At 47.3% G+C, this 20,302-nt stretch overlaps 36 non-coding genes across 36 annotated transcripts; all 36 read left to right on the top strand.

Annotated features, from left to right (window-relative positions):
* The first annotated feature begins 299 nt into the window (after positions 1-299).
* Positions 300-372, top strand: TRNAV-UAC (transfer RNA valine (anticodon UAC)). Its single transcript has one exon. It is a non-coding gene; the product is annotated as a tRNA-Val (tRNA).
* A 434-nt stretch (positions 373-806) lies between these two features.
* On the top strand, positions 807-878 carry TRNAP-AGG (transfer RNA proline (anticodon AGG)). The gene has a single exon. It is a non-coding gene; the product is annotated as a tRNA-Pro (tRNA).
* A 385-nt stretch (positions 879-1,263) lies between these two features.
* Positions 1,264-1,336, top strand: TRNAV-AAC (transfer RNA valine (anticodon AAC)). The gene has a single exon. It is a non-coding gene; the product is annotated as a tRNA-Val (tRNA).
* A 295-nt stretch (positions 1,337-1,631) lies between these two features.
* TRNAL-CAA (transfer RNA leucine (anticodon CAA)) lies at positions 1,632-1,743 on the top strand. Its single transcript has 2 exons — positions 1,632-1,669; positions 1,698-1,743. It is a non-coding gene; the product is annotated as a tRNA-Leu (tRNA).
* Positions 1,744-2,683: 940 nt separating this feature from the next.
* On the top strand, positions 2,684-2,755 carry TRNAP-CGG (transfer RNA proline (anticodon CGG)). The gene has a single exon. It is a non-coding gene; the product is annotated as a tRNA-Pro (tRNA).
* Positions 2,756-3,139: 384 nt separating this feature from the next.
* TRNAV-UAC (transfer RNA valine (anticodon UAC)) lies at positions 3,140-3,212 on the top strand. The gene has a single exon. It is a non-coding gene; the product is annotated as a tRNA-Val (tRNA).
* Positions 3,213-3,646: 434 nt separating this feature from the next.
* TRNAP-AGG (transfer RNA proline (anticodon AGG)) lies at positions 3,647-3,718 on the top strand. The gene has a single exon. It is a non-coding gene; the product is annotated as a tRNA-Pro (tRNA).
* Positions 3,719-4,103: 385 nt separating this feature from the next.
* TRNAV-AAC (transfer RNA valine (anticodon AAC)) lies at positions 4,104-4,176 on the top strand. Its single transcript has one exon. It is a non-coding gene; the product is annotated as a tRNA-Val (tRNA).
* A 295-nt stretch (positions 4,177-4,471) lies between these two features.
* On the top strand, positions 4,472-4,583 carry TRNAL-CAA (transfer RNA leucine (anticodon CAA)). The gene is made up of 2 exons: positions 4,472-4,509; positions 4,538-4,583. It is a non-coding gene; the product is annotated as a tRNA-Leu (tRNA).
* Positions 4,584-5,513: 930 nt separating this feature from the next.
* Positions 5,514-5,585, top strand: TRNAP-CGG (transfer RNA proline (anticodon CGG)). Its single transcript has one exon. It is a non-coding gene; the product is annotated as a tRNA-Pro (tRNA).
* Positions 5,586-5,969: 384 nt separating this feature from the next.
* On the top strand, positions 5,970-6,042 carry TRNAV-UAC (transfer RNA valine (anticodon UAC)). Its single transcript has one exon. It is a non-coding gene; the product is annotated as a tRNA-Val (tRNA).
* A 434-nt stretch (positions 6,043-6,476) lies between these two features.
* Positions 6,477-6,548, top strand: TRNAP-AGG (transfer RNA proline (anticodon AGG)). Its single transcript has one exon. It is a non-coding gene; the product is annotated as a tRNA-Pro (tRNA).
* A 385-nt stretch (positions 6,549-6,933) lies between these two features.
* On the top strand, positions 6,934-7,006 carry TRNAV-AAC (transfer RNA valine (anticodon AAC)). Its single transcript has one exon. It is a non-coding gene; the product is annotated as a tRNA-Val (tRNA).
* A 295-nt stretch (positions 7,007-7,301) lies between these two features.
* On the top strand, positions 7,302-7,413 carry TRNAL-CAA (transfer RNA leucine (anticodon CAA)). Its single transcript has 2 exons — positions 7,302-7,339; positions 7,368-7,413. It is a non-coding gene; the product is annotated as a tRNA-Leu (tRNA).
* A 940-nt stretch (positions 7,414-8,353) lies between these two features.
* Positions 8,354-8,425, top strand: TRNAP-CGG (transfer RNA proline (anticodon CGG)). Its single transcript has one exon. It is a non-coding gene; the product is annotated as a tRNA-Pro (tRNA).
* Positions 8,426-8,809: 384 nt separating this feature from the next.
* Positions 8,810-8,882, top strand: TRNAV-UAC (transfer RNA valine (anticodon UAC)). Its single transcript has one exon. It is a non-coding gene; the product is annotated as a tRNA-Val (tRNA).
* Positions 8,883-9,316: 434 nt separating this feature from the next.
* TRNAP-AGG (transfer RNA proline (anticodon AGG)) lies at positions 9,317-9,388 on the top strand. Its single transcript has one exon. It is a non-coding gene; the product is annotated as a tRNA-Pro (tRNA).
* A 385-nt stretch (positions 9,389-9,773) lies between these two features.
* TRNAV-AAC (transfer RNA valine (anticodon AAC)) lies at positions 9,774-9,846 on the top strand. Its single transcript has one exon. It is a non-coding gene; the product is annotated as a tRNA-Val (tRNA).
* Positions 9,847-10,141: 295 nt separating this feature from the next.
* TRNAL-CAA (transfer RNA leucine (anticodon CAA)) lies at positions 10,142-10,253 on the top strand. The gene is made up of 2 exons: positions 10,142-10,179; positions 10,208-10,253. It is a non-coding gene; the product is annotated as a tRNA-Leu (tRNA).
* A 929-nt stretch (positions 10,254-11,182) lies between these two features.
* Positions 11,183-11,254, top strand: TRNAP-CGG (transfer RNA proline (anticodon CGG)). Its single transcript has one exon. It is a non-coding gene; the product is annotated as a tRNA-Pro (tRNA).
* A 384-nt stretch (positions 11,255-11,638) lies between these two features.
* On the top strand, positions 11,639-11,711 carry TRNAV-UAC (transfer RNA valine (anticodon UAC)). The gene has a single exon. It is a non-coding gene; the product is annotated as a tRNA-Val (tRNA).
* Positions 11,712-12,145: 434 nt separating this feature from the next.
* On the top strand, positions 12,146-12,217 carry TRNAP-AGG (transfer RNA proline (anticodon AGG)). Its single transcript has one exon. It is a non-coding gene; the product is annotated as a tRNA-Pro (tRNA).
* A 385-nt stretch (positions 12,218-12,602) lies between these two features.
* On the top strand, positions 12,603-12,675 carry TRNAV-AAC (transfer RNA valine (anticodon AAC)). The gene has a single exon. It is a non-coding gene; the product is annotated as a tRNA-Val (tRNA).
* Positions 12,676-12,970: 295 nt separating this feature from the next.
* Positions 12,971-13,082, top strand: TRNAL-CAA (transfer RNA leucine (anticodon CAA)). The gene is made up of 2 exons: positions 12,971-13,008; positions 13,037-13,082. It is a non-coding gene; the product is annotated as a tRNA-Leu (tRNA).
* A 940-nt stretch (positions 13,083-14,022) lies between these two features.
* On the top strand, positions 14,023-14,094 carry TRNAP-CGG (transfer RNA proline (anticodon CGG)). Its single transcript has one exon. It is a non-coding gene; the product is annotated as a tRNA-Pro (tRNA).
* A 384-nt stretch (positions 14,095-14,478) lies between these two features.
* On the top strand, positions 14,479-14,551 carry TRNAV-UAC (transfer RNA valine (anticodon UAC)). Its single transcript has one exon. It is a non-coding gene; the product is annotated as a tRNA-Val (tRNA).
* Positions 14,552-14,985: 434 nt separating this feature from the next.
* On the top strand, positions 14,986-15,057 carry TRNAP-AGG (transfer RNA proline (anticodon AGG)). The gene has a single exon. It is a non-coding gene; the product is annotated as a tRNA-Pro (tRNA).
* Positions 15,058-15,442: 385 nt separating this feature from the next.
* Positions 15,443-15,515, top strand: TRNAV-AAC (transfer RNA valine (anticodon AAC)). Its single transcript has one exon. It is a non-coding gene; the product is annotated as a tRNA-Val (tRNA).
* Positions 15,516-15,810: 295 nt separating this feature from the next.
* TRNAL-CAA (transfer RNA leucine (anticodon CAA)) lies at positions 15,811-15,922 on the top strand. The gene is made up of 2 exons: positions 15,811-15,848; positions 15,877-15,922. It is a non-coding gene; the product is annotated as a tRNA-Leu (tRNA).
* Positions 15,923-16,862: 940 nt separating this feature from the next.
* TRNAP-CGG (transfer RNA proline (anticodon CGG)) lies at positions 16,863-16,934 on the top strand. Its single transcript has one exon. It is a non-coding gene; the product is annotated as a tRNA-Pro (tRNA).
* A 384-nt stretch (positions 16,935-17,318) lies between these two features.
* On the top strand, positions 17,319-17,391 carry TRNAV-UAC (transfer RNA valine (anticodon UAC)). Its single transcript has one exon. It is a non-coding gene; the product is annotated as a tRNA-Val (tRNA).
* Positions 17,392-17,825: 434 nt separating this feature from the next.
* Positions 17,826-17,897, top strand: TRNAP-AGG (transfer RNA proline (anticodon AGG)). The gene has a single exon. It is a non-coding gene; the product is annotated as a tRNA-Pro (tRNA).
* A 385-nt stretch (positions 17,898-18,282) lies between these two features.
* On the top strand, positions 18,283-18,355 carry TRNAV-AAC (transfer RNA valine (anticodon AAC)). Its single transcript has one exon. It is a non-coding gene; the product is annotated as a tRNA-Val (tRNA).
* Positions 18,356-18,650: 295 nt separating this feature from the next.
* On the top strand, positions 18,651-18,762 carry TRNAL-CAA (transfer RNA leucine (anticodon CAA)). Its single transcript has 2 exons — positions 18,651-18,688; positions 18,717-18,762. It is a non-coding gene; the product is annotated as a tRNA-Leu (tRNA).
* A 940-nt stretch (positions 18,763-19,702) lies between these two features.
* TRNAP-CGG (transfer RNA proline (anticodon CGG)) lies at positions 19,703-19,774 on the top strand. Its single transcript has one exon. It is a non-coding gene; the product is annotated as a tRNA-Pro (tRNA).
* A 384-nt stretch (positions 19,775-20,158) lies between these two features.
* TRNAV-UAC (transfer RNA valine (anticodon UAC)) lies at positions 20,159-20,231 on the top strand. The gene has a single exon. It is a non-coding gene; the product is annotated as a tRNA-Val (tRNA).
* Positions 20,232-20,302: the final 71 nt, after the last annotated feature.

The following is a 20,302-nucleotide window of genomic DNA, read 5'->3' as shown; positions in this document are numbered from 1 at the left end:
TCCTTACCCTGCACGCTATTTTCCACTTGTGGCGGGATAAAGGAGTGCAGGACTTCTTTGCAACTGCTTTTCTGGGCCAGACCAGCATGGTAGGAACATTACATGCATAGTGTTTTTCTAGTGTAATTTCAGGATATGGTTTCAAAATCGCCTCTTGGAATAAAAGTGGTCCTCATTCCTGTCTTCCAAAGAAATAGAGACCGGGTAAGGAGAGCCCAACTTTGAGCTTCAAGGACATTGGCCCTTAGTCTGTGCATTCCAGCCCAATACATGCCAACAAGATTCCTGAGTTAGTGTCTGTTTCTGTAGTGTAGTGGTTATCACGTTCGCCTTACACGCGAAAGGTCCCTGGTTCGAGACCGGGCAGAAACAGCGTTTTGCTGTTTTTAACAGTGTTTGCCTTTACTGGCTGACTTTATAGGAAAGCTGAGATAATAGAGGCTGTCTATCCCTCACCAACCTGACGTAGTGTGCTCCAGGGATCTCAGTGACAGCTCGAAAAGAGAAGTGACGATAGCTTGCGCCATTCGCTTGCTCGCCCTTTGCTCTGAAGGGTGGGCCTACTTCATGAAAGCAAGGAATGAGAGCAGAAATGCTTTTCTTGTCCTCACCGCAAGCAGACACTTAGAGAAAACAAACTGTCTGAAGGACAGAGGCTTTTTAATTTCTTGTTTGATGACGGCCATGGAAAAGACAGCAATCATATTGCAGAAGAGAGCAACATGTGCAGTTGCTTGCTTTGGGTGAAGCATTCACCGACTAGCTGCCACTAACCCCTGGAGCCATGTCAGAGGTGACTCTTGCGTGGCTCGTTGGTCTAGGGGTATGATTCTCGCTTAGGGTGCGAGAGGTCCCGGGTTCAAATCCCGGACGAGCCCTTTTTAGAGCTAAACATACAAATCGTACTAAAAATGCACTATGCCTGACTATTTCTAGTAATACTCGGTGCATTGTTGCGCAACATATTCCTAACCTCAGAAGAAAAATGGATCACCGTGCTTTTTCTGCCTACCTGCTTAGTCTCAGTGTGTCCCAGGTGATGCTTTCCCAAGCTGTACTCGCAGACATTTAGGCATCAGATATTTGTCTGTCGATGCCTGCACAAGTAAATTTTGAATACGTCTAATTGCAAGCATGTTGGATGATATCTCTGAGGTTTTCACACTTGTTCTGCACATTCTGAGCCGCTGCTGATACAGCAGAATAGAAGTAGGGTGAAGCCTTGAGAGGAACTTTGCTTTAACAGTAGCAAGCAGCAAGGTCGTTTCTGTAGTGTAGTGGTCATCACGTTCGCCTAACACGCGAAAGGTCCCCGGTTCGAGACCGGGCAGAAACACTGAGCGTTGGCTGCTTTTATGTGCACACTCTAAAACCTTATTATCTGAATGCAAGTTTAAGAAGAGGTGGTCTTTGAAAACAGTGAGCCGTGGGAAACTTTCTTTACCTTTGCAAGACGAAACAAAGTTATCTGCATCCGTCATCTGGGGGTCGTTCTTGTGCCTATTTTTATTTTGTTTAAGCTATGTTGTATTGTTGGGGCCTTTACACCTGTGACATTGCTGTGAAGGTTGTAAGTGGAAACATTGGCAGGTGCAGATAGAAGAGTTAGACCTAAGCCCCCCTCATGAGCCGTCAGGATGGCCGAGTGGTCTAAGGTGCCAGACTCAAGAGAGCTTGATCTTCAGTGTAGCTGAGTCTTCTGGTCTCCTCATGGAGGCGTGGGTTCAAATCCCAATTCTGACAGGTCCCTTTTACACCCGTGAATCTTCCTGTTTTTTGCAGTGCGTTCCCGGCAAACACCACAATCTTTGCAGGAACCTGTAGCATGTGAAGAGAAATCCACCAACAATCAGGCTGGGCCCTCAATCACAATTCCATGGATTTCTGGAAATGACACCTCAGGCACACCTTCCATTAAATTTGCACTCCATCACAGTAACTGCCATGCTGGGTTTCTAACTAAGCAGTTGATCCCATCATTTGTTGTGAGGCTCTCCTGCCACCTTTTGGGCAGAGAAGGCACTGTCCCTGCAAAAACACAGGCAGACATGTTCAACAGGGCTTCCTGGTTATGTGGGAGGAGCAGAATGCCATTGGTCCCCCCTTGCAAATTCTAATTTACATAAGGAAGACAGAGAGGTAGCTGGGAGTAGGCACTGCACACGGGCATTGCACTCTCTCTTATGATTTGCAGCCAATTCTAGATTGAGGCAGGAGGAAAGGAGGTGACTCGCCCAACAATGGCTATACTGAGAAGTCAGCCACTCTGGGTCTCCCAGGTGAGTGTTTCAGGCCTGTGAGCCACTCATATAAATCTCGCCTGATCGAGCCTGATCGAGCGCTGTGCGAGCGCGTTTGAATCCAAATATCAAACCCCTCTTTCTCAGGCGCAGGAAATGGTGGGCCCTTCATTGCTTCTGGTGTGGAAGTCTATGGGGCAAGGGTCCAGGACTTGCAGAGGAGAACAATTGCCAGAAAGTGCTTGCTGTTCTCATCTGTGCCTTTTTTCTGCTCACTGGCTGATAGGAGATTGGCTGCCCCCTTTCTTGCTAGAGTGAAAAAACAACAACTTGAGAGAAAACATGACGTTTTGAGGCTCACTTAGAGGGAGACTAGCCAAATAGCCCTGCTTTTTTTCTGAAAGACGCTTCAGAAATTGTTCAAAATGTCTCCTGGCCACTCAGGCTTGTTGGTCTAGGGGTATGATTCTCGCTTCGGGTGCGAGAGGTCCCGGGTTCAAATCCCGGACGAGCCCATGCTGTGGACATTTTCAGGATGCTTGTAATATAGGAGCATTTCTTCTTTTCAATGCTATAAGACGCTGTGTATGTCGAGAAAGTTCCTTACCCTGCACGCTATTTTCCACTTGTGGCGGGATAAAGGAGTGCAGGACTTCTTTGCAACTGCTTTTCTGGGCCAGACCAGCATGGTAGGAACATTACATGCATAGTGTTTTTCTAGTGTAATTTCAGGATATGGTTTCAAAATCGCCTCTTGGAATAAAAGTGGTCCTCATTCCTGTCTTCCAAAGAAATAGAGACCGGGTAAGGAGAGCCCAACTTTGAGCTTCAAGGACATTGGCCCTTAGTCTGTGCATTCCAGCCCAATACATGCCAACAAGATTCCTGAGTTAGTGTCTGTTTCTGTAGTGTAGTGGTTATCACGTTCGCCTTACACGCGAAAGGTCCCTGGTTCGAGACCGGGCAGAAACAGCGTTTTGCTGTTTTTAACAGTGTTTGCCTTTACTGGCTGACTTTATAGGAAAGCTGAGATAATAGAGGCTGTCTATCCCTCACCAACCTGACGTAGTGTGCTCCAGGGATCTCAGTGACAGCTCGAAAAGAGAAGTGACGATAGCTTGCGCCATTCGCTTGCTCGCCCTTTGCTCTGAAGGGTGGGCCTACTTCATGAAAGCAAGGAATGAGAGCAGAAATGCTTTTCTTGTCCTCACTGCAAGCAGACACTTAGAGAAAACAAACTGTCTGAAGGACAGAGGCTTTTTAATTTCTTGTTTGATGACGGCCATGGAAAAGACAGCAATCATATTGCAGAAGAGAGCAACATGTGCAGTTGCTTGCTTTGGGTGAAGCATTCACCGACTAGCTGCCACTAACCCCTGGAGCCATGTCAGAGGTGACTCTTGCGTGGCTCGTTGGTCTAGGGGTATGATTCTCGCTTAGGGTGCGAGAGGTCCCGGGTTCAAATCCCGGACGAGCCCTTTTTAGAGCTAAACATACAAATCGTACTAAAAATGCACTATGCCTGACTATTTCTAGTAATACTCGGTGCATTGTTGCGCAACATATTCCTAACCTCAGAAGAAAAATGGATCACCGTGCTTTTTCTGCCTACCTGCTTAGTCTCAGTGTGTCCCAGGTGATGCTTTCCCAAGCTGTACTCGCAGACATTTAGGCATCAGATATTTGTCTGTCGATGCCTGCACAAGTAAATTTTGAATACGTCTAATTGCAAGCATGTTGGATGATATCTCTGAGGTTTTCACACTTGTTCTGCACATTCTGAGCCGCTGCTGATACAGCAGAATAGAAGTAGGGTGAAGCCTTGAGAGGAACTTTGCTTTAACAGTAGCAAGCAGCAAGGTCGTTTCTGTAGTGTAGTGGTCATCACGTTCGCCTAACACGCGAAAGGTCCCCGGTTCGAGACCGGGCAGAAACACTGAGCGTTGGCTGCTTTTATGTGCACACTCTAAAACCTTATTATCTGAATGCAAGTTTAAGAAGAGGTGGTCTTTGAAAACAGTGAGCCGTGGGAAACTTTCTTTACCTTTGCAAGACGAAACAAAGTTATCTGCATCCGTCATCTGGGGGTCGTTCTTGTGCCTATTTTTATTTTGTTTAAGCTATGTTGTATTGTTGGGGCCTTTACACCTGTGACATTGCTGTGAAGGTTGTAAGTGGAAACATTGGCAGGTGCAGATAGAAGAGTTAGACCTAAGCCCCCCTCATGAGCCGTCAGGATGGCCGAGTGGTCTAAGGTGCCAGACTCAAGAGAGCTTGATCTTCAGTGTAGCTGAGCCTTCTGGTCTCCTCATGGAGGCGTGGGTTCAAATCCCAATTCTGACAGGTCCCTTTTACACCCGTGAATCTTCCTGTTTTTTGCAGTGCGTTCCCGGCAAACACCACAATCTTTGCAGGAACCTGTAGCATGTGAAGAGAAATCCACCAACAATCAGGCTGGGCCCTCAATCACAATTCCATGGATTTCTGGAAATGACACCTCAGGCACACCTTCCATTAAATTTGCACTCCATCACAGTAACTGCCATGCTGGGTTTCTAACTAAGCAGTTGATCCCATCATTTGTTGTGAGGCTCTCCTGCCACCTTTTGGGCAGAGAAGGCACTGTCCCTGCAAAAACACAGGCAGACATGTTCAACAGGGCTTCCTGGTTATGTGGGAGGAGCAGAATGCCATTGGTCCCCCCTTGCAAATTCTAATTTACATAAGGAAGACAGAGAGGTAGCTGGGAGTAGGCACTGCACACGGGCATTGCACTCTCTCTTATGATTTGCAGCCAATTCTAGATTGAGGCAGGAGGAAAGGAGGTGACTCGCCCAACAATGGCTATACTGAGAAGTCAGCCACTCTGGGTCTCCCAGGTTAGTGTTTCAGGCCTGTGAGCCACTCATATAAATCTCGCCTGATCGAGCGCTGAGCGAGCGCGTTTGAATCCAAATATCAAACCCCTCTTTCTCAGGCGCAGGAAATGGTGGGCCCTTCATTGCTTCTGGTGTGGAAGTCTATGGGGCAAGGGTCCAGGACTTGCAGAGGAGAACAATTGCCAGAAAGTGCTTGCTGTTCTCATCTGTGCCTTTTTTCTGCTCACTGGCTGATAGGAGATTGGCTGCCCCCTTTCTTGCTAGAGTGAAAAAACAACAACTTGAGAGAAAACATGACGTTGTGAGGCTCACTTAGAGGGAGACTAGCCAAATAGCCCTGCTTTTTTTCTGAAAGACGCTTCAGAAATTGTTCAAAATGTCTCCTGGCCACTCAGGCTCGTTGGTCTAGGGGTATGATTCTCGCTTCGGGTGCGAGAGGTCCTGGGTTCAAATCCCGGACGAGCCCATGCTGTGGACATTTTCAGGATGCTTGTAATATAGGAGCATTTCTTCTTTTCAATGCTATAAGACGCTGTGTATGTCGAGAAAGTTCCTTACCCTGCACGCTATTTTCCACTTGTGGCGGGATAAAGGAGTGCAGGACTTCTTTGCAACTGCTTTTCTGGGCCAGACCAGCATGGTAGGAACATTACATGCATAGTGTTTTTCTAGTGTAATTTCAGGATATGGTTTCAAAATCGCCTCTTGGAATAAAAGTGGTCCTCATTCCTGTCTTCCAAAGAAATAGAGACCGGGTAAGGAGAGCCCAACTTTGAGCTTCAAGGACATTGGCCCTTAGTCTGTGCATTCCAGCCCAATACATGCCAACAAGATTCCTGAGTTAGTGTCTGTTTCTGTAGTGTAGTGGTTATCACGTTCGCCTTACACGCGAAAGGTCCCTGGTTCGAGACCGGGCAGAAACAGCGTTTTGCTGTTTTTAACAGTGTTTGCCTTTACTGGCTGACTTTATAGGAAAGCTGAGATAATAGAGGCTGTCTATCCCTCACCAACCTGACGTAGTGTGCTCCAGGGATCTCAGTGACAGCTCGAAAAGAGAAGTGACGATAGCTTGCGCCATTCGCTTGCTCGCCCTTTGCTCTGAAGGGTGGGCCTACTTCATGAAAGCAAGGAATGAGAGCAGAAATGCTTTTCTTGTCCTCACCGCAAGCAGACACTTAGAGAAAACAAACTGTCTGAAGGACAGAGGCTTTTTAATTTCTTGTTTGATGACGGCCATGGAAAAGACAGCAATCATATTGCAGAAGAGAGCAACATGTGCAGTTGCTTGCTTTGGGTGAAGCATTCACCGACTAGCTGCCACTAACCCCTGGAGCCATGTCAGAGGTGACTCTTGCGTGGCTCGTTGGTCTAGGGGTATGATTCTCGCTTAGGGTGCGAGAGGTCCCGGGTTCAAATCCCGGACGAGCCCTTTTTAGAGCTAAACATACAAATTGTACTAAAAATGCAGTATGCCTGACTATTTCTAGTAATACTCGGTGCATTGTTGCGCAACATATTCCTAACCTCAGAAGAAAAATGGATCACCGTGCTTTTTCTGCCTACCTGCTTAGTCTCAGTGTGTCCCAGGTGATGCTTTCCCAAGCTGTACTCGCAGACATTTAGGCATCAGATATTTGTCTGTCGATGCCTGCACAAGTAAATTTTGAATACGTCTAATTGCAAGCATGTTGGATGATATCTCTGAGGTTTTCACACTTGTTCTGCACATTCTGAGCCGCTGCTGATACAGCAGAATAGAAGTAGGGTGAAGCCTTGAGAGGAACTTTGCTTTAACAGTAGCAAGCAGCAAGGTCATTTCTGTAGTGTAGTGGTCATCACGTTCGCCTAACACGCGAAAGGTCCCCGGTTCGAGACCGGGCAGAAACACTGAGCGTTGGCTGCTTTTATGTGCACACTCTAAAACCTTATTATCTGAATGCAAGTTTAAGAAGAGGTGGTCTTTGAAAACAGTGAGCCGTGGGAAACTTTCTTTACCTTTGCAAGACGAAACAAAGTTATCTGCATCCGTCATCTGGGGGTCGTTCTTGTGCCTATTTTTATTTTGTTTAAGCTATGTTGTATTGTTGGGGCCTTTACACCTGTGACATTGCTGTGAAGGTTGTAAGTGGAAACATTGGCAGGTGCAGATAGAAGAGTTAGACCTAAGCCCCCCTCATGAGCCGTCAGGATGGCCGAGTGGTCTAAGGTGCCAGACTCAAGAGAGCTTGATCTTCAGTGTAGCTGAGCCTTCTGGTCTCCTCATGGAGGCGTGGGTTCAAATCCCAATTCTGACAGGTCCCTTTTACACCCGTGAATCTTCCTGTTTTTTGCAGTGCGTTCCCGGCAAACACCACAATCTTTGCAGGAACCTGTAGCATGTGAAGAGAAATCCACCAACAATCAGGCTGGGCCCTCAATCACAATTCCATGGATTTCTGGAAATGACACCTCAGGCACACCTTCCATTAAATTTGCACTCCATCACAGTAACTGCCATGCTGGGTTTCTAACTAAGCAGTTGATCCCATCATTTGTTGTGAGGCTCTCCTGCCACCTTTTGGGCAGAGAAGGCACTGTCCCTGCAAAAACACAGGCAGACATGTTCAACAGGGCTTCCTGGTTATGTGGGAGGAGCAGAATGCCATTGGTCCCCCCTTGCAAATTCTAATTTACATAAGGAAGACAGAGAGGTAGCTGGGAGTAGGCACTGCACACGGGCATTGCACTCTCTCTTATGATTTGCAGCCAATTCTAGATTGAGGCAGGAGGAAAGGAGGTGACTCGCCCAACAATGGCTATACTGAGAAGTCAGCCACTCTGGGTCTCCCAGGTGAGTGTTTCAGGCCTGTGAGCCACTCATATAAATCTCGCCTGATCGAGCCTGATCGAGCGCTGAGCGAGCGCGTTTGAATCCAAATATCAAACCCCTCTTTCTCAGGCGCAGGAAATGGTGGGCCCTTCATTGCTTCTGGTGTGGAAGTCTATGGGGCAAGGGTCCAGGACTTGCAGAGGAGAACAATTGCCAGAAAGTGCTTGCTGTTCTCATCTGTGCCTTTTTTCTGCTCACTGGCTGATAGGAGATTGGCTGCCCCCTTTCTTGCTAGAGTGAAAAAACAACAACTTGAGAGAAAACATGACGTTTTGAGGCTCACTTAGAGGGAGACTAGCCAAATAGCCCTGCTTTTTTTCTGAAAGACGCTTCAGAAATTGTTCAAAATGTCTCCTGGCCACTCAGGCTTGTTGGTCTAGGGGTATGATTCTCGCTTCGGGTGCGAGAGGTCCCGGGTTCAAATCCCGGACGAGCCCATGCTGTGGACATTTTCAGGATGCTTGTAATATAGGAGCATTTCTTCTTTTCAATGCTATAAGACGCTGTGTATGTCGAGAAAGTTCCTTACCCTGCACGCTATTTTCCACTTGTGGCGGGATAAAGGAGTGCAGGACTTCTTTGCAACTGCTTTTCTGGGCCAGACCAGCATGGTAGGAACATTACATGCATAGTGTTTTTCTAGTGTAATTTCAGGATATGGTTTCAAAATCGCCTCTTGGAATAAAAGTGGTCCTCATTCCTGTCTTCCAAAGAAATAGAGACCGGGTAAGGAGAGCCCAACTTTGAGCTTCAAGGACATTGGCCCTTAGTCTGTGCATTCCAGCCCAATACATGCCAACAAGATTCCTGAGTTAGTGTCTGTTTCTGTAGTGTAGTGGTTATCACGTTCGCCTTACACGCGAAAGGTCCCTGGTTCGAGACCGGGCAGAAACAGCGTTTTGCTGTTTTTAACAGTGTTTGCCTTTACTGGCTGACTTTATAGGAAAGCTGAGATAATAGAGGCTGTCTATCCCTCACCAACCTGACGTAGTGTGCTCCAGGGATCTCAGTGACAGCTCGAAAAGAGAAGTGACGATAGCTTGCGCCATTCGCTTGCTCGCCCTTTGCTCTGAAGGGTGGGCCTACTTCATGAAAGCAAGGAATGAGAGCAGAAATGCTTTTCTTGTCCTCACCGCAAGCAGACACTTAGAGAAAACAAACTGTCTGAAGGACAGAGGCTTTTTAATTTCTTGTTTGATGACGGCCATGGAAAAGACAGCAATCATATTGCAGAAGAGAGCAACATGTGCAGTTGCTTGCTTTGGGTGAAGCATTCACCGACTAGCTGCCACTAACCCCTGGAGCCATGTCAGAGGTGACTCTTGCGTGGCTCGTTGGTCTAGGGGTATGATTCTCGCTTAGGGTGCGAGAGGTCCCGGGTTCAAATCCCGGACGAGCCCTTTTTAGAGCTAAACATACAAATTGTACTAAAAATGCACTATGCCTGACTATTTCTAGTAATACTCGGTGCATTGTTGCGCAACATATTCCTAACCTCAGAAGAAAAATGGATCACCGTGCTTTTTCTGCCTACCTGCTTAGTCTCAGTGTGTCCCAGGTGATGCTTTCCCAAGCTGTACTCGCAGACATTTAGGCATCAGATATTTGTCTGTCGATGCCTGCACAAGTAAATTTTGAATACGTCTAATTGCAAGCATGTTGGATGATATCTCTGAGGTTTTCACACTTGTTCTGCACATTCTGAGCCGCTGCTGATACAGCAGAATAGAAGTAGGGTGAAGCCTTGAGAGGAACTTTGCTTTAACAGTAGCAAGCAGCAAGGTCATTTCTGTAGTGTAGTGGTCATCACGTTCGCCTAACACGCGAAAGGTCCCCGGTTCGAGACCGGGCAGAAACACTGAGCGTTGGCTGCTTTTATGTGCACACTCTAAAACCTTATTATCTAAATGCAAGTTTAAGAAGAGGTGGTCTTTGAAAACAGTGAGCCGTGGGAAACTTTCTTTACCTTTGCAAGACGAAACAAAGTTATCTGCATCCGTCATCTGGGGGTCGTTCTTGTGCCTATTTTTATTTTGTTTAAGCTATGTTGTATTGTTGGGGCCTTTACACCTGTGACATTGCTGTGAAGGTTGTAAGTGGAAACATTGGCAGGTGCAGATAGAAGAGTTAGACCTAAGCCCCCCTCATGAGCCGTCAGGATGGCCGAGTGGTCTAAGGTGCCAGACTCAAGAGAGCTTGATCTTCAGTGTAGCTGAGCCTTCTGGTCTCCTCATGGAGGCGTGGGTTCAAATCCCAATTCTGACAGGTCCCTTTTACACCCGTGAATCTTCCTGTTTTTTGCAGTGCGTTCCCGGCAAACACCACAATCTTTGCAGGAACCTGTAGCATGTGAAGAGAAATCCACCAACAATCAGGCTGGGCCCTCAATCACAATTCCATGGATTTCTGGAAATGACACCTCAGGCACACCTTCCATTAAATTTGCACTCCATCACAGTAACTGCCATGCTGGGTTTCTAACTAAGCAGTTGATCCCATCATTTGTTGTGAGGCTCTCCTGCCACCTTTTGGGCAGAGAAGGCACTGTCCCTGCAAAAACACAGGCAGACATGTTCAACAGGGCTTCCTGGTTATGTGGGAGGAGCAGAATGCCATTGGTCCCCCCTTGCAAATTCTAATTTACATAAGGAAGACAGAGAGGTAGCTGGGAGTAGGCACTGCACACGGGCATTGCACTCTCTCTTATGATTTGCAGCCAATTCTAGATTGAGGCAGGAGGAAAGGAGGTGACTCGCCCAACAATGGCTATACTGAGAAGTCAGCCACTCTGGGTCTCCCAGGTGAGTGTTTCAGGCCTGTGAGCCACTCATATAAATCTCGCCTGATCGAGCGCTGAGCGAGCGCGTTTGAATCCAAATATCAAACCCCTCTTTCTCAGGCGCAGGAAATGGTGGGCCCTTCATTGCTTCTGGTGTGGAAGTCTATGGGGCAAGGGTCCAGGACTTGCAGAGGAGAACAATTGCCAGAAAGTGCTTGCTGTTCTCATCTGTGCCTTTTTTCTGCTCACTGGCTGATAGGAGATTGGCTGCCCCCTTTCTTGCTAGAGTGAAAAAACAACAACTTGAGAGAAAACATGACGTTTTGAGGCTCACTTAGAGGGAGACTAGCCAAATAGCCCTGCTTTTTTCTGAAAGACGCTTCAGAAATTGTTCAAAATGTCTCCTGGCCACTCAGGCTTGTTGGTCTAGGGGTATGATTCTCGCTTCGGGTGCGAGAGGTCCCGGGTTCAAATCCCGGACGAGCCCATGCTGTGGACATTTTCAGGATGCTTGTAATATAGGAGCATTTCTTCTTTTCAATGCTATAAGACGCTGTGTATGTCGAGAAAGTTCCTTACCCTGCACGCTATTTTCCACTTGTGGCGGGATAAAGGAGTGCAGGACTTCTTTGCAACTGCTTTTCTGGGCCAGACCAGCATGGTAGGAACATTACATGCATAGTGTTTTTCTAGTGTAATTTCAGGATATGGTTTCAAAATCGCCTCTTGGAATAAAAGTGGTCCTCATTCCTGTCTTCCAAAGAAATAGAGACCGGGTAAGGAGAGCCCAACTTTGAGCTTCAAGGACATTGGCCCTTAGTCTGTGCATTCCAGCCCAATACATGCCAACAAGATTCCTGAGTTAGTGTCTGTTTCTGTAGTGTAGTGGTTATCACGTTCGCCTTACACGCGAAAGGTCCCTGGTTCGAGACCGGGCAGAAACAGCGTTTTGCTGTTTTTAACAGTGTTTGCCTTTACTGGCTGACTTTATAGGAAAGCTGAGATAATAGAGGCTGTCTATCCCTCACCAACCTGACGTAGTGTGCTCCAGGGATCTCAGTGACAGCTCGAAAAGAGAAGTGACGATAGCTTGCGCCATTCGCTTGCTCGCCCTTTGCTCTGAAGGGTGGGCCTACTTCATGAAAGCAAGGAATGAGAGCAGAAATGCTTTTCTTGTCCTCACCGCAAGCAGACACTTAGAGAAAACAAACTGTCTGAAGGACAGAGGCTTTTTAATTTCTTGTTTGATGACGGCCATGGAAAAGACAGCAATCATATTGCAGAAGAGAGCAACATGTGCAGTTGCTTGCTTTGGGTGAAGCATTCACCGACTAGCTGCCACTAACCCCTGGAGCCATGTCAGAGGTGACTCTTGCGTGGCTCGTTGGTCTAGGGGTATGATTCTCGCTTAGGGTGCGAGAGGTCCCGGGTTCAAATCCCGGACGAGCCCTTTTTAGAGCTAAACATACAAATCGTACTAAAAATGCACTATGCCTGACTATTTCTAGTAATACTCGGTGCATTGTTGCGCAACATATTCCTAACCTCAGAAGAAAAATGGATCACCGTGCTTTTTCTGCCTACCTGCTTAGTCTCAGTGTGTCCCAGGTGATGCTTTCCCAAGCTGTACTCGCAGACATTTAGGCATCAGATATTTGTCTGTCGATGCCTGCACAAGTACATTTTGAATACGTCTAATTGCAAGCATGTTGGATGATATCTCTGAGGTTTTCACACTTGTTCTGCACATTCTGAGCCGCTGCTGATACAGCAGAATAGAAGTAGGGTGAAGCCTTGAGAGGAACTTTGCTTTAACAGTAGCAAGCAGCAAGGTCATTTCTGTAGTGTAGTGGTCATCACGTTCGCCTAACACGCGAAAGGTCCCCGGTTCGAGACCGGGCAGAAACACTGAGCGTTGGCTGCTTTTATGTGCACACTCTAAAACCTTATTATCTGAATGCAAGTTTAAGAAGAGGTGGTCTTTGAAAACAGTGAGCCGTGGGAAACTTTCTTTACCTTTGCAAGACGAAACAAAGTTATCTGCATCCGTCATCTGGGGGTCGTTCTTGTGCCTATTTTTATTTTGTTTAAGCTATGTTGTATTGTTGGGGCCTTTACACCTGTGACATTGCTGTGAAGGTTGTAAGTGGAAACATTGGCAGGTGCAGATAGAAGAGTTAGACCTAAGCCCCCCTCATGAGCCGTCAGGATGGCCGAGTGGTCTAAGGTGCCAGACTCAAGAGAGCTTGATCTTCAGTGTAGCTGAGCCTTCTGGTCTCCTCATGGAGGCGTGGGTTCAAATCCCAATTCTGACAGGTCCCTTTTACACCCGTGAATCTTCCTGTTTTTTGCAGTGCGTTCCCGGCAAACACCACAATCTTTGCAGGAACCTGTAGCATGTGAAGAGAAATCCACCAACAATCAGGCTGGGCCCTCAATCACAATTCCATGGATTTCTGGAAATGACACCTCAGGCACACCTTCCATTAAATTTGCACTCCATCACAGTAACTGCCATGCTGGGTTTCTAACTAAGCAGTTGATCCCATCATTTGTTGTGAGGCTCTCCTGCCACCTTTTGGGCAGAGAAGGCACTGTCCCTGCAAAAACACAGGCAGACATGTTCAACAGGGCTTCCTGGTTATGTGGGAGGAGCAGAATGCCATTGGTCCCCCCTTGCAAATTCTAATTTACATAAGGAAGACAGAGAGGTAGCTGGGAGTAGGCACTGCACACGGGCATTGCACTCTCTCTTATGATTTGCAGCCAATTCTAGATTGAGGCAGGAGGAAAGGAGGTGACTCGCCCAACAATGGCTATACTGAGAAGTCAGCCACTCTGGGTCTCCCAGGTGAGTGTTTCAGGCCTGTGAGCCACTCATATAAATCTCGCCTGATCGAGCCTGATCGAGCGCTGTGCGAGCGCGTTTGAATCCAAATATCAAACCCCTCTTTCTCAGGCGCAGGAAATGGTGGGCCCTTCATTGCTTCTGGTGTGGAAGTCTATGGGGCAAGGGTCCAGGACTTGCAGAGGAGAACAATTGCCAGAAAGTGCTTGCTGTTCTCATCTGTGCCTTTTTTCTGCTCACTGGCTGATAGGAGATTGGCTGCCCCCTTTCTTGCTAGAGTGAAAAAACAACAACTTGAGAGAAAACATGACGTTTTGAGGCTCACTTAGAGGGAGACTAGCCAAATAGCCCTGCTTTTTTTCTGAAAGACGCTTCAGAAATTGTTCAAAATGTCTCCTGGCCACTCAGGCTTGTTGGTCTAGGGGTATGATTCTCGCTTCGGGTGCGAGAGGTCCCGGGTTCAAATCCCGGACGAGCCCATGCTGTGGACATTTTCAGGATGCTTGTAATATAGGAGCATTTCTTCTTTTCAATGCTATAAGACGCTGTGTATGTCGAGAAAGTTCCTTACCCTGCACGCTATTTTCCACTTGTGGCGGGATAAAGGAGTGCAGGACTTCTTTGCAACTGCTTTTCTGGGCCAGACCAGCATGGTAGGAACATTACATGCATAGTGTTTTTCTAGTGTAATTTCAGGATATGGTTTCAAAATCGCCTCTTGGAATAAAAGTGGTCCTCATTCCTGTCTTCCAAAGAAATAGAGACCGGGTAAGGAGAGCCCAACTTTGAGCTTCAAGGACATTGGCCCTTAGTCTGTGCATTCCAGCCCAATACATGCCAACAAGATTCCTGAGTTAGTGTCTGTTTCTGTAGTGTAGTGGTTATCACGTTCGCCTTACACGCGAAAGGTCCCTGGTTCGAGACCGGGCAGAAACAGCGTTTTGCTGTTTTTAACAGTGTTTGCCTTTACTGGCTGACTTTATAGGAAAGCTGAGATAATAGAGGCTGTCTATCCCTCACCAACCTGACGTAGTGTGCTCCAGGGATCTCAGTGACAGCTCGAAAAGAGAAGTGACGATAGCTTGCGCCATTCGCTTGCTCGCCCTTTGCTCTGAAGGGTGGGCCTACTTCATGAAAGCAAGGAATGAGAGCAGAAATGCTTTTCTTGTCCTCACCGCAAGCAGACACTTAGAGAAAACAAACTGTCTGAAGGACAGAGGCTTTTTAATTTCTTGTTTGATGACGGCCATGGAAAAGACAGCAATCATATTGCAGAAGAGAGCAACATGTGCAGTTGCTTGCTTTGGGTGAAGCATTCACCGACTAGCTGCCACTAACCCCTGGAGCCATGTCAGAGGTGACTCTTGCGTGGCTCGTTGGTCTAGGGGTATGATTCTCGCTTAGGGTGCGAGAGGTCCCGGGTTCAAATCCCGGACGAGCCCTTTTTAGAGCTAAACATACAAATCGTACTAAAAATGCACTATGCCTGACTATTTCTAGTAATACTCGGTGCATTGTTGCGCAACATATTCCTAACCTCAGAAGAAAAATGGATCACCGTGCTTTTTCTGCCTACCTGCTTAGTCTCAGTGTGTCCCAGGTGATGCTTTCCCAAGCTGTACTCGCAGACATTTAGGCATCAGATATTTGTCTGTCGATGCCTGCACAAGTACATTTTGAATACGTCTAATTGCAAGCATGTTGGATGATATCTCTGAGGTTTTCACACTTGTTCTGCACATTCTGAGCCGCTGCTGATACAGCAGAATAGAAGTAGGGTGAAGCCTTGAGAGGAACTTTGCTTTAACAGTAGCAAGCAGCAAGGTCGTTTCTGTAGTGTAGTGGTCATCACGTTCGCCTAACACGCGAAAGGTCCCCGGTTCGAGACCGGGCAGAAACACTGAGCGTTGGCTGCTTTTATGTGCACACTCTAAAACCTTATTATCTGAATGCAAGTTTAAGAAGAGGTGGTCTTTGAACACAGTGAGCCGTGGGAAACTTTCTTTACCTTTGCAAGACGAAACAAAGTTATCTGCATCCGTCATCTGGGGGTCGTTCTTGTGCCTATTTTTATTTTATTTAAGCTATGTTGTATTGTTGGGGCCTTTACACCTGTGACATTGCTGTGAAGGTTGTAAGTGGAAACATTGGCAGGTGCAGATAGAAGAGTTAGACCTAAGCCCCCCTCATGAGCCGTCAGGATGGCCGAGTGGTCTAAGGTGCCAGACTCAAGAGAGCTTGATCTTCAGTGTAGCTGAGCCTTCTGGTCTCCTCATGGAGGCGTGGGTTCAAATCCCAATTCTGACAGGTCCCTTTTACACCCGTGAATCTTCCTGTTTTTTGCAGTGCGTTCCCGGCAAACACCACAATCTTTGCAGGAACCTGTAGCATGTGAAGAGAAATCCACCAACAATCAGGCTGGGCCCTCAATCACAATTCCATGGATTTCTGGAAATGACACCTCAGGCACACCTTCCATTAAATTTGCACTCCATCACAGTAACTGCCATGCTGGGTTTCTAACTAAGCAGTTGATCCCATCATTTGTTGTGAGGCTCTCCTGCCACCTTTTGGGCAGAGAAGGCACTGTCCCTGCAAAAACACAGGCAGACATGTTCAACAGGGCTTCCTGGTTATGTGGGAGGAGCAGAATGCCATTGGTCCCCCCTTGCAAATTCTAATTTACATAAGGAAGACAGAGAGGTAGCTGGGAGTAGGCACTGCACACGGGCATTGCACTCTCTCTTATGATTTGCAGCCAATTCTAGATTGAGGCAGGAGGAAAGGAGGTGACTCGCCCAACAATGGCTATACTGAGAAGTCAGCCACTCTGGGTCTCCCAGGTGAGTGTTTCAGGCCTGTGAGCCACTCATATAAATCTCGCCTGATCGAGCCTGATCGAGCGCTGAGCGAGCGCGTTTGAATCCAAATATCAAACCCCTCTTTCTCAGGCGCAGGAAATGGTGGGCCCTTCATTGCTTCTGGTGTGGAAGTCTATGGGGCAAGGGTCCAGGACTTGCAGAGGAGAACAATTGCCAGAAAGTGCTTGCTGTTCTCATCTGTGCCTTTTTTCTGCTCACTGGCTGATAGGAGATTGGCTGCCCCCTTTCTTGCTAGAGTGAAAAAACAACAACTTGAGAGAAAACATGACGTTGTGAGGCTCACTTAGAGGGAGACTAGCCAAATAGCCCTGCTTTTTTTCTGAAAGACGCTTCAGAAATTGTTCAAAATGTCTCCTGGCCACTCAGGCTCGTTGGTCTAGGGGTATGATTCTCGCTTCGGGTGCGAGAGGTCCTGGGTTCAAATCCCGGACGAGCCCATGCTGTGGACATTTTCAGGATGCTTGTAATATAGGAGCATTTCTTCTTTTCAATGCTATAAGACGCTGTGTATGTCGAGAAAGTTCCTTACCCTGCACGCTATTTTCCACTTGTGGCGGGATAAAGGAGTGCAGGACTTCTTTGCAACTGCTTTTCTGGGCCAGACCAGCATGGTAGGAACATTACATGCATAGTGTTTTTCTAGTGTAATTTCAGGATATGGTTTCAAAATCGCCTCTTGGAATAAAAGTGGTCCTCATTCCTGTCTTCCAAAGAAATAGAGACCGGGTAAGGAGAGCCCAACTTTGAGCTTCAAGGACATTGGCCCTTAGTCTGTGCATTCCAGCCCAATACATGCCAACAAGATTCCTGAGTTAGTGTCTGTTTCTGTAGTGTAGTGGTTATCACGTTCGCCTTACACGCGAAAGGTCCCTGGTTCGAGACCGGGCAGAAACAGCGTTTTGCTGTTTTTAACAGTGTTTGCCTTTACTGGCTGACTTTATAGGAAAGCTGAGATAATAGAGGCTGTCTATCCCTCACCAACCTGACGTAGTGTGCTCCAGGGATCTCAGTGACAGCTCGAAAAGAGAAGTGACGATAGCTTGCGCCATTCGCTTGCTCGCCCTTTGCTCTGAAGGGTGGGCCTACTTCATGAAAGCAAGGAATGAGAGCAGAAATGCTTTTCTTGTCCTCACCGCAAGCAGACACTTAGAGAAAACAAACTGTCTGAAGGACAGAGGCTTTTTAATTTCTTGTTTGATGACGGCCATGGAAAAGACAGCAATCATATTGCAGAAGAGAGCAACATGTGCAGTTGCTTGCTTTGGGTGAAGCATTCACCGACTAGCTGCCACTAACCCCTGGAGCCATGTCAGAGGTGACTCTTGCGTGGCTCGTTGGTCTAGGGGTATGATTCTCGCTTAGGGTGCGAGAGGTCCCGGGTTCAAATCCCGGACGAGCCCTTTTTAGAGCTAAACATACAAATCGTACTAAAAATGCACTATGCCTGACTATTTCTAGTAATACTCGGTGCATTGTTGCGCAACATATTCCTAACCTCAGAAGAAAAATGGATCACCGTGCTTTTTCTGCCTACCTGCTTAGTCTCAGTGTGTCCCAGGTGATGCTTTCCCAAGCTGTACTCGCAGACATTTAGGCATCAGATATTTGTCTGTCGATGCCTGCACAAGTACATTTTGAATACGTCTAATTGCAAGCATGTTGGATGATATCTCTGAGGTTTTCACACTTGTTCTGCACATTCTGAGCCGCTGCTGATACAGCAGAATAGAAGTAGGGTGAAGCCTTGAGAGGAACTTTGCTTTAACAGTAGCAAGCAGCAAGGTCGTTTCTGTAGTGTAGTGGTCATCACGTTCGCCTAACACGCGAAAGGTCCCCGGTTCGAGACCGGGCAGAAACACTGAGCGTTGGCTGCTTTTATGTGCACACTCTAAAACCTTATTATCTGAATGCAAGTTTAAGAAGAGGTGGTCTTTGAACACAGTGAGCCGTGGGAAACTTTCTTTACCTTTGCAAGACGAAACAAAGTTATCTGCATCCGTCATCTGGGGGTCGTTCTTGTGCCTATTTTTATTTTATTTAAGCTATGTTGTATTGTTGGGGCCTTTACACCTGTGACATTGCTGTGAAGGTTGTAAGTGGAAACATTGGCAGGTGCAGATAGAAGAGTTAGACCTAAGCCCCCCTCATGAGCCGTCAGGATGGCCGAGTGGTCTAAGGTGCCAGACTCAAGAGAGCTTGATCTTCAGTGTAGCTGAGCCTTCTGGTCTCCTCATGGAGGCGTGGGTTCAAATCCCAATTCTGACAGGTCCCTTTTACACCCGTGAATCTTCCTGTTTTTTGCAGTGCGTTCCCGGCAAACACCACAATCTTTGCAGGAACCTGTAGCATGTGAAGAGAAATCCACCAACAATCAGGCTGGGCCCTCAATCACAATTCCATGGATTTCTGGAAATGACACCTCAGGCACACCTTCCATTAAATTTGCACTCCATCACAGTAACTGCCATGCTGGGTTTCTAACTAAGCAGTTGATCCCATCATTTGTTGTGAGGCTCTCCTGCCACCTTTTGGGCAGAGAAGGCACTGTCCCTGCAAAAACACAGGCAGACATGTTCAACAGGGCTTCCTGGTTATGTGGGAGGAGCAGAATGCCATTGGTCCCCCCTTGCAAATTCTAATTTACATAAGGAAGACAGAGAGGTAGCTGGGAGTAGGCACTGCACACGGGCATTGCACTCTCTCTTATGATTTGCAGCCAATTCTAGATTGAGGCAGGAGGAAAGGAGGTGACTCGCCCAACAATGGCTATACTGAGAAGTCAGCCACTCTGGGTCTCCCAGGTGAGTGTTTCAGGCCTGTGAGCCACTCATATAAATCTCGCCTGATCGAGCCTGATCGAGCGCTGAGCGAGCGCGTTTGAATCCAAATATCAAACCCCTCTTTCTCAGGCGCAGGAAATGGTGGGCCCTTCATTGCTTCTGGTGTGGAAGTCTATGGGGCAAGGGTCCAGGACTTGCAGAGGAGAACAATTGCCAGAAAGTGCTTGCTGTTCTCATCTGTGCCTTTTTTCTGCTCACTGGCTGATAGGAGATTGGCTGCCCCCTTTCTTGCTAGAGTGAAAAAACAACAACTTGAGAGAAAACATGACGTTGTGAGGCTCACTTAGAGGGAGACTAGCCAAATAGCCCTGCTTTTTTTCTGAAAGACGCTTCAGAAATTGTTCAAAATGTCTCCTGGCCACTCAGGCTCGTTGGTCTAGGGGTATGATTCTCGCTTCGGGTGCGAGAGGTCCTGGGTTCAAATCCCGGACGAGCCCATGCTGTGGACATTTTCAGGATGCTTGTAATATAGGAGCATTTCTTCTTTTCAATGCTATAAGACGCTGTGTATGTCGAGAAAGTTCCTTACCCTGCACGCTATTTTCCACTTGTGGCGGGATAAAGGAGTGCAGGACTTCTTTGCAACTGCTTTTCTGGGCCAGACCAGCATGGTAGGAACATTACATGCATAGTGTTTTTCTAGTGTAATTTCAGGATATGGTTTCAAAATCGCCTCTTGGAATAAAAGTGGTCCTCATTCCTGTCTTCCAAAGAAATAGAGACCGGGTAAGGAGAGCCCAACTTTGAGCTTCAAGGACATTGGCCCTTAGTCTGTGCATTCCAGCCCAATACATGCCAACAAGATTCCTGAGTTAGTGTCTGTTTCTGTAGTGTAGTGGTTATCACGTTCGCCTTACACGCGAAAGGTCCCTGGTTCGAGACCGGGCAGAAACAGCGTTTTGCTGTTTTTAACAGTGTTTGCCTTTACTGGCTGACTTTATAGGAAAGCTGAGATAATAGAGGCT

This window comes from Lissotriton helveticus, chromosome 10 (assembly GCF_964261635.1).
Source record: "Lissotriton helveticus chromosome 10, aLisHel1.1, whole genome shotgun sequence".
Taxonomy (NCBI): Eukaryota; Metazoa; Chordata; class Amphibia; order Caudata; family Salamandridae; genus Lissotriton; species Lissotriton helveticus.
Note: the sequence above shows the minus strand (reverse complement) of the source record. Positions and strands in the feature narration are given on the sequence as shown.